The sequence below is a fragment of the Chamaea fasciata genome, unplaced genomic scaffold (genome assembly GCF_029207755.1).
Source record: "Chamaea fasciata isolate MVZ Bird 193981 ecotype frontalis unplaced genomic scaffold, bChaFas1.0.hap1 SCAF_10, whole genome shotgun sequence".
NCBI lineage: Eukaryota > Metazoa > Chordata > Aves > Passeriformes > Sylviidae > Chamaea > Chamaea fasciata.
In genome coordinates, this window is record NW_027094095.1 from 1436138 (window position 1) to 1451631 (window position 15494).

Here is a 15494-nt window from a genome sequence, read left to right on the forward strand (position 1 = left end):
TGTTTCCCAGAGAAGCTGTGGATGCCCCATTCCTTTTACCATTTGAGGCCAGCTTGGATGGGACTCTGAGCAACCTGGTGTAGTGGAAGGCCTCTGTGTGCATGGTTGGGGTTTGAAACTAGTCAGTCCTTAAGGTACCTTCCAATCCAGACCTTTCTGTGGTTTTAGGCCTCTAAATTGCCCTTCCCCCCTGCCTGCAGCGGCCAGCACCGTGTCTGGAACATGGAACCAGTCCCTCTGTGACATCAGGCCTAGGGCCGAGGGCACTGCGGCAATGCAAATTCTGTTGGCATTACGTTGGCAGCTGCCCTGGAGGTGTCAAGCTCTCTCTCCTTGCAGCTGACTTGCAGCTGTGACGGCAATGATTTTGTTGTGCATCCTCATCCTACTGGCTCTGTGCGGGCCTGCACATGGCGCCTGTGGGTAAGTAGCCTCAGGCTCTTCGGGGGCGCAGGCAAAGGCTTAGGGGCTTCCCTGTGGGCGCCCGCTTGCCACCTGTGGCCACAGCAGTTCCCAAAGTAGGTGGGAGTCTCCGTTTATCACCACTGGCCAGGCTGCTGGCACCAGTTGTCTAAGGGGCTAAAGCAGAAATGGGCAAACATGTGGACATGCCAGGCAGCTCCCCGCTGGCTTTGCAACCAGAGCCTTGTGAGGAGGGATGCTGGCTGACCTTCAGCACAGCAGCAGGCCTTCTCATGGGACACTAACGACTTTCTGCTTTCAGACAGACTTGTGGGCTGCGGCCCATGGGTACTACCTTCAGCTCATCACGCGTTGTGGGTGGCACAGATGTCATGCCAGGGTCTGGGGCCTGGGCTGGGATCGCCAGTATCCGCTGCGTCTGGAAACCACCGGTATCTGTGCATATCTGTGGAGGGACCCTCATCAGCGCAAAGTGGCTGCTCTCAGCTGCCCACTGCTTTGTCAACATCACAAAGTAAGGAGGACCTGGGCACAGGGATATCCCGGCACCACCAGTGCATGCTATTCCCATCCCATTTCCTTGCATGTGCCTAGTGCCAGGACATTGCAGGGCCCAGCTGAGAGACTGCTCAGGGAGACGACTGGGTTCATGCCACCGCTTCCTAGCAGCCTGCAGCTCAATATATCTCAAGCCTACTTTCACTCTGTGGAGTGCTGTTTTCCTCTCTGCCTCAGGAAGCAGAAGGCAGGAAGGGCTGGGGTGTTACAGCACGTGATTCTACTCGCCCTCACCCCTCTCTCCATCTGCCTTCCAGTCCCATCAGCGAGTGGGCCATCGTTCTTGGGGCCACCTCGTTGGGCCAGTCGGGCCCTGGTGTGGAAGTGCGCCGGATTAAGCGGCTGATTATTCATGAAAAATACATCCCTGACCTTGAGTATAACGACATCGCCTTGCTGGAACTGGATCGGCCAGTCCAGTGCAGCTCCACCATTCAGACCGCCTGCCTGCCTGGTCCTGCAGTGAAAGTGTCGGAGCTGAAAAACTGTTACGTTGCTGGCTGGGGTGACAGAATCGTGAAATGTGAGTGAGTTCCCATAAAGGATCTGGACCCTGAGGGCAAGCTTGGCCCACCAGGGAGAGACGGCTGGGCCTTCCTGACAGCAGAGTTAGGCCGTGGGACATATGCCTCAGGCCTGGCCTGCTGCCCAATGCCACACAGCAGCGACACAGCACTCCCAACACCTCTCTAGAGGCCAGCAAGCCTCTAGGGAAAAACTTCAACACACGGGCAAAGAGCTGCTGGGAGCTCATTCCTTTCTCTGCTCACAGCTTCAGGTAGAGATATCCTGCAGCAGGCCAAGGTGCAAGTGGTCCCTAACCAGCTCTGCAACAGTAGTGAGTGGCTGCATGGGTACATCTATGACTTCCACGTGTGTGCTGGCCAGGGTGGCGTTGGCACCTGCCAGGTAGGAGCATGCCGAGTCCCCCAGCCCCCAGCAGTGTAGGCAGCCTCATCCCACCACCCAAGCACAGCCCAGCGTGTGCTTTCCCTGACCAGTTGCTCTCCCAGCCCCAGCTCTGCACTGTCGCTGAAGCTTCTGCCCCCTTTCCCATCCGTGGGTCCTTGCTCTGTGGGGTCCAGATGCTAACCCTGAAGCATCCAAGCACAGGGGAGACAGAGAGCCTCACCTGACAGGCCCCCAACCTGCTCCCAAGGGTGCTGAGGTTCTACAGGTTCCAGCACTTGAGCAGGGCCTTGCTCAGCCAGGAGTCCAGTTCTTCTGGCAGGGGCTGAAGAGAGTAAAGCAACCAACTCCGACTGCTGACAGGGGCACACAGAGGCACCTTAATCCTCTCTGCTCTGCTCCAGGGTGACAGCGGGGGGCCTCTTGTCTGCCAAGATAAGCATGCCGGCTTCTTCTGGCAAATTGGTGTGACCAGCTGGGGAGTAGGCTGTGCTAGACCTAAACGGCCTGCAGTCTCCAGCTCCACTCAGTACTACTACGACTGGATCCGGACTACAGTGGGAAGAAGGCCAGTACCAGGAATTACGCCAGCACCAGCCTACACCTCAACCCCCCTGCAGACACTACCTCCAAGACCAACTCAACCCTGTCCAGTTCCTCGGGCAAAGCTGCTCCAATTCTTTAATCTGCTGAAGGAGATCTTGCTGTACCTAAAGGGAAAAATTGTTTGAACGGCAAAATGGACCAGCTGCAGTTCAGGCTATAGTAGACCACAACCCTTTCCTTCTGAGTTCTATTAATTTGAATTGCATTAAACGGAATTAAATTGGAAGCAAACTCAAAAGGAGATCTGTATTTTCTGCTCTGCGACAAATTTGCATCCAAATTCTCTAAAATCCCGCTGGCTTGATTTTGCCCAAGCAGCCCTGAACTCAGGGATCCCTTCACACTCATCTAGGAAGAATTTGGCTTCACACTCCCTTCCGTACAGATCAATGCCTTCCCCACAGCTATTGGTACATCTACAGCGGAAGAGTAGCATCTGGCACCTTAAGTTTGCAAAAACAAGTTCAAGAAACACAACACTAGGAAAACAAGAGAAAAGAAAAGTAGGATGCAGATGTTGCCCTGTCATCAAAAATGTGAAGCCCTTCATTCTCCTCTGTGCCCTAAGGATGGTTTTTGTCCCCATCAGATGGCAACTGGGTTTTTTGGCCCATGTAGAAACCTAAGCAGTAAAGAGTTCATGCACTGCTATGCCCTGAACACCAACAGCCATCAAGCAAACGAGTTATAACAGCATGTGCCTGGAAAGGGGAGCTGTATTGAACGTAGGCCAGCCCCATTCTGGAGCTGAAGTTCCTGTTCCAGTCTGTAGTGACCACACAACATAAAGAACAGCTTAAGTGCAGGAGTGGGGTCAAGGAGCAAGCAAGACCAATAGATGGAGAATCAAGACCACAAAAAAAAAAGAAAACAAACCCAAAGCCCCCCAGCCCATTTCCAGAAAAGTCTAGAATACTAGGCTGCACATGCCAACTCATTTGTACGAAGAGTGAGGAACCGAATCCCAGAATGGGGAAAACTTACCTAGAAAAATGTACCACCACAGAGGCCGGGTGGCATTCTCTCAGGACCCTGGACACCTGTTGGCTGGATCGGTGCTGGACCCAGGACTTTAATCTTCTTTCCTCTCCTACCCGATTCCTCTTTCCCTTCTTCTTCCCTCTTTTCTTTTAGTCTTCTGTCTTATTATTAGAAGGTAGTGGCAAAACATATACCAACTGCCATGCTGAGTGTGTAGTTTGTTAATAAAAAGCGGTGAGGTTGTTTTGGACCCTTTTGCTTTTGGCCATTCTTTTCCATCCGTGAACATTGACGAACCTCTGTTGCTCCCTTCCACATAGGAGTGGCGTGTAAGACCAATGCACAAACACTCCAGGGAAGGGAAGAGCTGCATCTGCCTTCTCCAGTGCCAATCCCTGGGCCAAGGATCAATTGCACATCTCACCCCCTCACAGCAGCAGTCTGTTGTACCAGCACGTCTTTTATGATCCGATTATTGGCACATGCCTCTACCTGAAGGTAAGAGGCATGTGCCCAAGTCAATAGCATGGATTTTCTTTAACAGTAAGCATGAGGTAGAGAGATAGAAATAGGAAAGAGAGGAGGGCCAGAGGGAGAGAAAGAGTGAGACAGTTGAAGGAGAAAGCTATCACCGCACTTGGATCCAGAAAGCATCCTCTTGCATCTTTTCTTCACCCTGGTCTTCTTGCTGGTGTGGTTCCCCCAGGTATTCAAACCTTTTTGCTATTTAGGCATTTTAGCCAACAAAGGAATCAATGCTCATTGGCTGCAGTTACCCACTCAGAGTTGCTTTTCAACAGAGTGGCTTTGTTGGCTTTGAGTGTGGGTTCTTTCTGTCCAGTATCAGTGCTCCTCCAGTATCCGTTTTCCTCCTGCTAGTCTGAGAGCGCATGCAATCCTACCTCACATTCCTCTCAGGTGGCTTAACTGACAGCCCAAGTTTCACAGAGGCATGTTCAGGGAGGGGGAGCTTCAGTTGCTGCCGATGAGCAGTTGCTTCTTTGGAGAGTTTGTCACAGTGGGAAAAGCCTTTCAATAATCTTAATGCATCTTGGAGGGGCAAGAACCTCTCATCTTTATTGCATAAGGGAGGGAATATAGTTAGCAAAGATGAGGAAAAGGCTGAGGTCCCTAGCATCTTCTTTGCTTCAGTTTTCAACAAAAAGACGGGTTGTCCTCAAGGCAACTGGCCTCCTGAACTCGTAGATGGGGAGCAGGGAACAGAACAGCCTCTCCTGTTATCCAGGAGAAAGTAGTTAGTGACCATCTGAGCCACTTAGATGCTGACAAGTCGATGAGACCAGACAGGATTCATCCTAGGGTGGTGCAGGAGATGGCAGAAGACCTCACCAAGACGCTTTCCATCATTTACCCTCAGTCCTGGGTAACAAGACGACTGGGCTGGCCAACGTGATACTCATCCATAAGAAGGGCCATAAGGAGCACATGGGAAACTACAGGCCTGTCAGCCTGACCTTGGTACTCAGTAAGGTTAAACAAGAGATCATCTTAAGTGCGATAACGCAGCACCTGCAGGACAGCTGAGGGATCAGACCCAGCCAGCAGGGATTTAGGAGGGGCAGGTTGTGCTTTAACCAACCTGATCTCCCTTTGTTACCAGCTGACCCGCCAGGTGGATGACGGGAAGGCTGTGGATGTTGTATACCTGGCCTTCAGCAAAGCCTCTTACCCCATCTCCCGTAGCGCACTCCTGGAAAAGCTGGTAGCCCACAGCTTGGGCAGGAGCCGTGTTCAGAACTGGCTGGATGGCCAGGCCCAGAGACTGGAGGTGAATGGTCCTGCATCCAGATGGGGGCTAGTCACTTAGTGCAGCCCCCCAGGGGTCTGTGTTGGGACCAGTCTTGTTTAAATATCTTCACTGATGATCCGGACAAGGGGATCACCTTGCAGATGACACCAAGCTGGGAGCAAGCACTGCTCTGTTAGAGGGTAGGAGGACTCTGCAGAGGGACCTGGACAGGCTGGATAGGTGTGCTGAATCCAACAATGGGCGGTTGCACAAGTCCAAGTGCCAGGTCGTGCCTTTGAATCACAGCAAGCCCCTGCAGCACCACAAGCTGGGGTTGGTGTGGCTGGACAGTGCCCAGGCAGAAAAGGGACCTGGGGGTACTGGAGACAGCAGCTGAACGTGAGCCAGCAGTGCGCTCTGGTGGCCAAGAAGGCCAATGGCACCCTGGCCTGGATCAGGAATGGTGTGGCCAGCAGGAGCGGGGAGGTCATTCTTCCCCTGTAGTCAGCACTGGTGAGGCCGCACCTTGAGTGCTGCATCCAGTTCTGGGCTCCTCAGTTTAGGAAGGACGTTGAGATGCTCAAATGGGTCCAGAGGAGGGCAACAAGGATAGTGAATGGTCTGGGCCACATGTCTTATGAGGAGCAGCTGAGGGAGCTGGGGTTGCTTAGCTTGGAGAAGAGAAGGCTCAGGGGTGAGCGTACCAACCTCTATAAGTCCCCGAAAGGAGGGTATAGCCCAGTGGGGGTCAGTCTCTTCTCCCAGGCAAGCAGCAAGAGAAGCCGACAAAGTCTTAAGCTGTACCACAGGAAGTTGGGACTGGACATTGAGAAGAAGATTCTTCACAGAAAGGGTGATTTTGGGCATTGGAATAGGCTTCCCAGGGAGGCGGTGGAGTCACCTGGAGGTGTTTAAGCAAAGATAGCACATGGCTTTTAGTGCTGTGGTCTGGTTGACAAGGTGGTGTTGAGTCATAGGTTTGACTCAATGGTCTCAGATGGGTTTTTTTCCAACCTAGTCGATTCTGTGGTTCTGCGATTGGTGTTTAAGGCAATTCTGCTCTTTAAGTGTCTTGCAATATCTTATGCAGCTCTGGTCATCAAGGGTGCATAGGTTCTTAGAGCCCCTAAGAGTCATCAGCGGGGAGCAAAGCCACGCATCTACTCTTCCCTAGAGATCACCTGCAGAGGTGATGCTTGACCAGCATACCCAGCTGACGTGCGCAGTGCCTGCTAAGGCCATATTAAATTTTTGCCCACAGCGTTTACTTTGGAAGAGAACCTCCCCCTTATAAAAACTGCATTCAATGAATAACATTTTCTGATTCAAGAGTGAACTTAAAAAAGATAGAAAGAAAGGAAAAATCCAGCCTCCAGAGATTTAATTAAAAATTCAGGACCTCCAAATTGTTGAACCACTTAATCCCAACACCTGTTTTTCACAGACAGGAGTCTCAACCCTACACGATTTCAGCTGCCCGAGACCATCTTTCCACGCTCTCAGGAAAGTCACAGCCTGTCAAGCATGCCTGTAAGACCTTGAAGGCTGAGTCTCCCCAGGGTGGTAGTGGGAAGGTCATTAGGGCTTGAGGAGTCAGGAGGATATCCTTGTCCAGGGGCTTGGGCATTTTTTCATCTGCTCCTTGGGACAGGAAGAGACCAAGGTTTCTCCATTTTGTTGCAGTGTGTGAGATTCTTTGGTAGTGCCAGTGATGGAGAGCAGCTTCTCAGGACTCCCTGAATTGCCATGGAGAACAGACAGAGCCATGGGGACAGAGTGCAGCTGCCCCATTTGTCATGATGAGCAAGAGGGTGTTGCTTATGCCATACCCTGTGGCCATGAGTTCTGCATGGGCTGCATGCTGCGTTGGGCAGAGAAGAAAGCAGAGTGCCCACTCTGCAGAAGATTGATAGAGTCTGTCAGGTTTTCTCTGCGGGAACAAAAATACCTTGAGTGTGTCATCACACCCCAGGGAGAATCACCAGAGACCAAGAGAGAGGCAGAAAGATCTCTTGGCCTCCTGGATGGAAACAGCTGCCAGCGCCCAGGAGCGGTTCCTGTGCAAGGGACGCCTTCCCCAGCTGAGCAGGGGCCTGCAGGGGCAGAGGCTGTGGGTAGCCTGCTGCCAAGGTCTGGGCAGAACTTTTCCAAAAAGAAGAGCATGTTCTTGACCCTATGCTGCCCTGGCTGCGCCAGAGGCTGGAGGCAATCTATGGGTCCCAGCGGTGGCTGGCAGTGAGAGCAGAGAACAGCATCTTGTATGCCCTGTGCCTCTGCGGTCCAGATGGGGAGGTCATTGTCCAGGTGCTGCAGCCTCTCCTGGAGGAATATACAGAACCCTATTGAAATGCTTTAGGAATAACTATGAAGCAATAACATAGAGCTGAGTTTGAGACAGGAAAGTGTACCAAGAAAATCTGGAAAGTTGGGGAGTTTTTGTGCATTTGACCGTTTGTTGCATATGCATACTTCTGTTCTGTCAGTAGTAGAGGTTGTAAAATTGTTTTTCTGTTAGGGAGTCTCCACCCCTATTCATAAGTTGTACTGGAGTCATCTCCTCCTTCCATGAGAAACGCATCAATACAATTCTCCTGTTTTTTGAATGTCTTGGGAATTGATGAAGACTGAAATGGCTAAGACCCGGTGCAAGGTAGACAGCCTTGGCTGGCAAGGCTCATGCTGGACATGGGCTTAAGGCAGGGTGAGGGTCAAGAAAAGGATGAGGTGTCAGTGCAAGACAAAGAGCAGAAACCCCAGTGTTAGGAGGGCTATGAGAAAGCCTCCAAGGGAAGGTGAGGACTGCCACTCCAGCATGAGAGGCAGAAAACCTTGGGTGTCGCTCGTGTGAGCATGCCCAGCTATTCTGGCTAGTTAAGCTTAGCCATAGGTGCAGGACAAAAACTTGAACTGTTCCAACTAACCCAGGTAATGCAGGACTATGGAATTCTTTGTATAACTAAGCAGTACCTAAGAAACGAGACTACCAGCTGTAGGCCACCAAGTGTTAGGGTCTGTACAAAATGCCGACTAATAGGCTGAAGTGTGGTAAGCGAATGTTTCCTTGGATGCCTTAGGAATTGACTTAATGAGCCAGCCTTCGCAATACTAGAGAGATGACGACTACAGAATTTAAAGATCCAATGGGACTTGTGAAAAAGGATGCATCTTCGGGGCAAGGTTGATTTGGGAGTGAAGGGCCATGTGACAAACCAAGCTCGGCCACTCCCGGAGGGATGTGGCTCCCGCGTTACCTTCAGTGTCTTTGATGCTGTTGGCACAATTGTCCAGCAGCATCCTTTCATTTGTGGTGCAGCTCCTCAGTTCAGAGGCTGTGCAAGGAGAGAGTAGCCACATAGGGCATGATCCTTCACTTGATACTGTCATTCATCTCCTCTTCAGCTCCAGGTCTCCAATTGCATTGCTAAAGCTCTGGGCTGGCAAGAGGAGAAGGCTGCTTCCATCAGCAGCTGCAGAAAGTGTTCCAGAGAGCAGAAGGCAGAGCCCGAGGGTATTGTCAGCATGGGTACTTCTCTCCCATCGCAGCCGGCAGCAGGGATTTACCTTGCCATTTCTTTGCACTCGGCATCTTCAGCCTCTTTCATACAGATCTCATCCAGCCCAGAGAACGAGTCATGAAGGATGTGTTGGTCATCCTACGTGGTCCTGAGGATGAGTTCTACCCACCTGGGATTAGAAGACAAAACTCCATCCTGTTACTGTGACTATCATGCTCACAGTCAAAGCGGGCATCAGGGGTGTACCAGGTCAGCCATGAACACTGGGCTAGGCCCTTACCCTTAGGTCTGTGCAGGCTTGCCCAGAGCCATGGAAGAGAAACACCTGTTTCACCTCTGCATAAGGATAGACTGCTTTCTTCTCCCACACTTCCATTTTTAAAGGCAGGATCCCTCTAAGGAAGATGCATTTAGCTAAATTATGCGCTTAAATGGCCTTAAATTTAAAAAAAAAAAAAAAGAAAAAAGGAAAAAGAAAAAAAGTCACAAAAGGTCTGGAAAAAGGCGGTCTTGCTAAACAATGCCACTTTCTCTCAGAACGGCTAGCACAGCTAGCCTGAAGAAGATCTTATGCAGTGCCCATATAGCCCCAAGGAGATTAGTGAGTGATGTGGATTGCTACAGTAGTAGTCCTGCAATGTCACAAACTTTTTAAAAATCAGAATGTGTGTTGCTTTGAATTGTTGTTACTGCCAATTCTGTAGTTTTGGATGTCAAGCAAAATCTTGTATCATTAGCACAAGAGTGGCACATGTTTCCCAGAGAAGCTGTGGATGCCCCATTCCTTTTACCATTTGAGGCCAGCTTGGATGGGACTCTGAGCAACCTGGTGTAGTGGAAGGCCTCTGTGTGCATGGTTGGGGTTTGAAACTAGTCAGTCCTTAAGGTACCTTCCAATCCAGACCTTTCTGTGGTTTTAGGCCTCTAAATTGCCCTTCCCCCCTGCCTGCAGCGGCCAGCACCGTGTCTGGAACATGGAACCAGTCCCTCTGTGACATCAGGCCTAGGGCCGAGGGCACTGCGGCAATGCAAATTCTGTTGGCATTACGTTGGCAGCTGCCCTGGAGGTGTCAAGCTCTCTCTCCTTGCAGCTGACTTGCAGCTGTGACGGCAATGATTTTGTTGTGCATCCTCATCCTACTGGCTCTGTGCGGGCCTGCACATGGCGCCTGTGGGTAAGTAGCCTCAGGCTCTTCGGGGGCGCAGGCAAAGGCTTAGGGGCTTCCCTGTGGGCGCCCGCTTGCCACCTGTGGCCACAGCAGTTCCCAAAGTAGGTGGGAGTCTCCGTTTATCACCACTGGCCAGGCTGCTGGCACCAGTTGTCTAAGGGGCTAAAGCAGAAATGGGCAAACATGTGGACATGCCAGGCAGCTCCCCGCTGGCTTTGCAACCAGAGCCTTGTGAGGAGGGATGCTGGCTGACCTTCAGCACAGCAGCAGGCCTTCTCATGGGACACTAACGACTTTCTGCTTTCAGACAGACTTGTGGGCTGCGGCCCATGGGTACTACCTTCAGCTCATCACGCGTTGTGGGTGGCACAGATGTCATGCCAGGGTCTGGGGCCTGGGCTGGGATCGCCAGTATCCGCTGCGTCTGGAAACCACCGGTATCTGTGCATATCTGTGGAGGGACCCTCATCAGCGCAAAGTGGCTGCTCTCAGCTGCCCACTGCTTTGTCAACATCACAAAGTAAGGAGGACCTGGGCACAGGGATATCCCCGCACCACCAGTGCATGCTATTCCCATCCCATTTCCTTGCATGTGCCTAGTGCCAGGACATTGCAGGGCCCAGCTGAGAGACTGCTCAGGGAGACGACTGGGTTCATGCCACCGCTTCCTAGCAGCCTGCAGCTCAATATAGCTCAAGCCTACTTTCACTCTGTGGAGTGCTGTTTTCCTCTCTGCCTCAGGAAGCAGAAGGCAGGAAGGGCTGGGGTGTTACAGCACGTGATTCTACTCGCCCTCACCCCTCTCTCCATCTGCCTTCCAGTCCCATCAGCGAGTGGGCCATCGTTCTTGGGGCCACCTCGTTGGGCCAGTCGGGCCCTGGTGTGGAAGTGCGCCGGATTAAGCGGCTGATTATTCATGAAAAATACATCCCTGACCTTGAGTATAACGACATCGCCTTGCTGGAACTGGATCGGCCAGTCCAGTGCAGCTCCACCATTCAGACCGCCTGCCTGCCTGGTCCTGCAGTGAAAGTGTCGGAGCTGAAAAACTGTTACGTTGCTGGCTGGGGTGACAGAATCGTGAAATGTGAGTGAGTTCCCATAAAGGATCTGGACCCTGAGGGCAAGCTTGGCCCACCAGGGAGAGACGGCTGGGCCTTCCTGACAGCAGAGTTAGGCCGTGGGACATATGCCTCTGGCCTGGCCTGCTGCCCAATGCCACACAGCAGCGACACAGCACTCCCAACACCTCTCTAGAGGCCAGCAAGCCTCTAGGGAAAAACTTCAACACACGGGCAAAGAGCTGCTGGGAGCTCATTCCTTTCTCTGCTCACAGCTTCAGGTAGAGATATCCTGCAGCAGGCCAAGGTGCAAGTGGTCCCTAACCAGCTCTGCAACAGTAGTGAGTGGCTGCATGGGTACATCTATGACTTCCACGTGTGTGCTGGCCAGGGTGGCGTTGGCACCTGCCAGGTAGGAGCATGCCGAGTCCCCCAGCCCCCAGCAGTGTAGGCAGCCTCATCCCACCACCCAAGCACAGCCCAGCGTGTGCTTTCCCTGACCAGTTGCTCTCCCAGCCCCAGCTCTGCACTGTCGCTGAAGCTTCTGCCCCCTTTCCCATCCGTGGGTCCTTGCTCTGTGGGGTCCAGATGCTAACCCTGAAGCATCCAAGCACAGGGGAGACAGAGAGCCTCACCTGACAGGCCCCCAACCTGCTCCCAAGGGTGCTGAGGTTCTACAGGCTCCAGCACTTGAGCAGGGCCTTGCTCAGCCAGGAGTCCAGTTCTTCTGGCAGGGGCTGAAGAGAGTAAAGCAACCAACTCCGTCTGCTGACAGGGGCACACAGAGGCACCTTAATCCTCTCTGCTCTGCTCCAGGGTGACAGCGGGGGGCCTCTTGTCTGCCAAGATAAGCATGCCGGCTTCTTCTGGCAAATTGGTGTGACCAGCTGGGGAGTAGGCTGTGCTAGACCTAAACGGCCTGCAGTCTCCAGCTCCACTCAGTACTACTACGACTGGATCCGGACTACAGTGGGAAGAAGGCCAGTACCAGGAATTACGCCAGCACCAGCCTACACCTCAACCCTCCTGCAGACACTACCTCCAAGACCAACTCAACCCTGTCCAGTTCCTCGGGCAAAGCTGCTCCAATTCTTTAATCTGCTGAAGGAGATCTTGCTGTACCTAAAGGGAAAAATTGTTTGAACGGCAAAATGGACCAGCTGCAGTTCAGGCTATAGTAGACCACAACCCTTTCCTTCTGAGTTCTATTAATTTGAATTGCATTAAACGGAATTAAATTGGAAGCAAACTCAAAAGGAGATCTGTATTTTCTGCTCTGCGACAAATTTGCATCCAGATTCTCTAAAATCCCGCTGGCTTGATTTTGCCCAAGCAGCCCTGAACTCAGGGATCCCTTCACACTCATCTAGGAAGAATTTGGCTTCACACTCCCTTCCGTACAGATCAATGCCTTCCCCACAGCTATTGGTACATCTACAGCGGAAGAGTAGCATCTGGCACCTTAAGTTTGCAAAAACAAATCCAAGAAACACAACACTAGGAAAACAAGAGAAAAGAAAAGTAGGGTGCAGATGTTGCCCTGTCATCAAAAATGTGAAGCCCTTCATTCTCCTCTGTGCCCTAAGGATGGTTTTTGTCCCCATCAGATGGCAACTGGGTTTTTTGACCCATGTAGAAACCTAAGCAGTAAAGAGTTCATGCACTGCTATGCCCTGAACACCAACAGCCATCAAGCAAACGAGTTATAACAGCATGTGCCTGGAAAGGGGAGCTGTATTGAACGTAGGCCAGCCCCATTCTGGAGCTGAAGTTCCTGTTCCAGTCTGTAGTGACCACACAACATAAAGAACAGCTTAAGTGCAGGAGTGGGGTCAAGGAGCAAGCAAGACCAATAGATGGAGAATCAAGACCACAAAAAAAAAAAAAGAAAACAAACCCAAAGCCCCCCAGCCCATTTCCAGAAAAGTCTAGAATACTAGGCTGCACATGCCAACTCATTTGTACGAAGAGTGAGGAACCGAATCCCAGAATGGGGAAAACTTACCTAGAAAAATGTACCACCACAGAGGCCGGGTGGCATTCTCTCAGGACCCTGGACACCTGTTGGCTGGATCGGTGCTGGACCCAGGACTTTAATCTTCTTTCCTCTCCTACCCGATTCCTCTTTCCCTTCTTCTTCCCTCTTTTCTTTTAGTCTTCTGTCTTATTATTAGAAGGTAGTGGCAAAACATATACCAACTGCCATGCTGAGTGTGTAGTTTGTTAATAAAAAGCGGTGAGGTTTTTTTGGACCCTTTTGCTTTTTGCCATTCTTTTCCATCCGTGAACATCGACGAACCTCTGTTGCTCCCTTCCACATAGGAGTGGCGTGTAAGACCAATGCACAAACACTCCAGGGAAGGGAAGAGCTGCATCTGCCTTCTCCAGTGCCAATCCCTGGGCCAAGGATCAATTGCACATCTCACCCCCTCACAGCAGCAGTCTGTTGTACCAGCACGTCTTTTATGATCCGGTTATTGGCACATGCCTCTACCTGAAGGTAAGAGACATGTGCCCAAGTCAATAGCATGGATTTTCTTTAACAGTAAGCATGAGGTAGAGAGACAGAAATAGGAAAGAGAGGAGGGCCAGAGGGAGAGAAAGAGTGAGACAGTTGAAGGAGAAAGCTATCACCGCACTTGGATCCAGAAAGCATCCTCTTGCATCTTTTCTTCACCCTGGTCTTCTTGCTGGTGTGGTTCCCCCAGGTATTCAAACCTTTTTGCTATTTAGGCATTTTAGCCAACAAAGGAATCAATGCTCATTGGCTGCAGTTACCCACTCAGAGTTGCTTTTCAACAGAGTGGCTTTGTTGGCTTTGAGTGTGGGTTCTTTCTGTCCAGTATCAGTGCTCCTCCAGTATCCGTTTTCCTCCTGCTAGTCTGAGAGCGCATCCAATCCTACCTCACATTCCTCTCAGGTGGCTTAACTGACAGCCCAAGTTTCACAGAGGCATGTTCAGGGAGGGGGAGCTTCAGTTGCTGCCGATGAGCAGTTGCTTCTTTGGAGAGTTTGTCACAGTGGGCAAAGCCTTTCAATAATCTTAATGCATCTTGGAGGGGCAAGAACCTCTCATCTTTATTGCATAAGGGAGGGAATATAGTTAGCAAAGATGAGGAAAAGGCTGAGGTCCCTAGCATCTTCTTTGCTTCAGTTTTCAACAAAAAGACGGGTTGTCCTCAAGGCAACTGGCCTCCTGAACTCGTAGATGGGGAGCAGGGAACAGAACAGCCTCTCCTGTTATCCAGGAGAAAGTAGTTAGTGACCATCTGAGCCACTTAGATGCTGACAAGTCGATGAGACCAGACAGGATTCATCCTAGGGTGGTGCAGGAGATGGCAGAAGACCTCACCAAGACGCTTTCCATCATTTACCCTCAGTCCTGGGTAACAAGACGACTGGGCTGGCCAACGTGATACTCATCCATAAGAAGGGCCATAAGGAGCACATGGGAAACTACAGGCCTGTCAGCCTGACCTTGGTACTCAGTAAGGTTAAACAAGAGATCATCTTAAGTGCGATAACGCAGCACCTGCAGGACAGCTGAGGGATCAGACCCAGCCAGCAGGGATTTAGGAGGGGCAGGTTGTGCTTTAACCAACCTGATCTCCCTTTGTTACCAGCTGACCCGCCAGGTGGATGACGGGAAGGCTGTGGATGTTGTATACCTGGCCTTCAGCAAAGCCTCTTACCCCATCTCCCGTAGGGCACTCCTGGAAAAGCTGGTAGCCCACAGCTTGGGCAGGAGCCGTGTTCAGAACTGGCTGGATGGCCAGGCCCAGAGACTGGAGGTGAATGGTCCTGCATCCAGATGGGGGCTAGTCACTTAGTGCAGCCCCCCAGGGGTCTGTGTTGGGACCAGTCTTGTTTAAATATCTTCACTGATGATCCGGACAAGGGGATCACCTTGCAGATGACACCAAGCTGGGAGCAAGCACTGCTCTGTTAGAGGGTAGGAGGACTCTGCAGAGGGACCTGGACAGGCTGGATAGGTGTGCTGAATCCAACAATGGGCGGTTGCACAAGTCCAAGTGCCAGGTCGTGCCTTTGAATCACAGCAAGCCCCTGCAGCACCACAAGCTGGGGTTGGTGTGGCTGGACAGTGCCCAGGCAGAAAAGGGACCTGGGGGTACTGGAGACAGCAGCTGAACGTGAGCCAGCAGTGCGCTCTGGTGGCCAAGAAGGCCAATGGCATCCTGGCCTGGATCAGGAATGGTGTGGCCAGCAGGAGCGGGGAGGTCATTCTTCCCCTGTAGTCAGCACTGGTGAGGCCGCACCTTGAGTGCTGCGTCCAGTTCTGGGCTCCTCAGTTTAGGAAGGACGTTGAGATGCTCAAATGGGTCCAGAGGAGGGCAACAAGGATAGTGAATGGTCTGGGCCACATGTCTTATGAGGAGCAGCTGAGGGAGCTGGGGTTGCTTAGCTTGGAGAAGAGAAGGCTCAGGGGTGAGCGTACCAACCTCTATAAGTCCCCGAAAGGAGGGTATAGCCCAGTGGGGGTCAGTCTCTTCTCCCAGGCAAG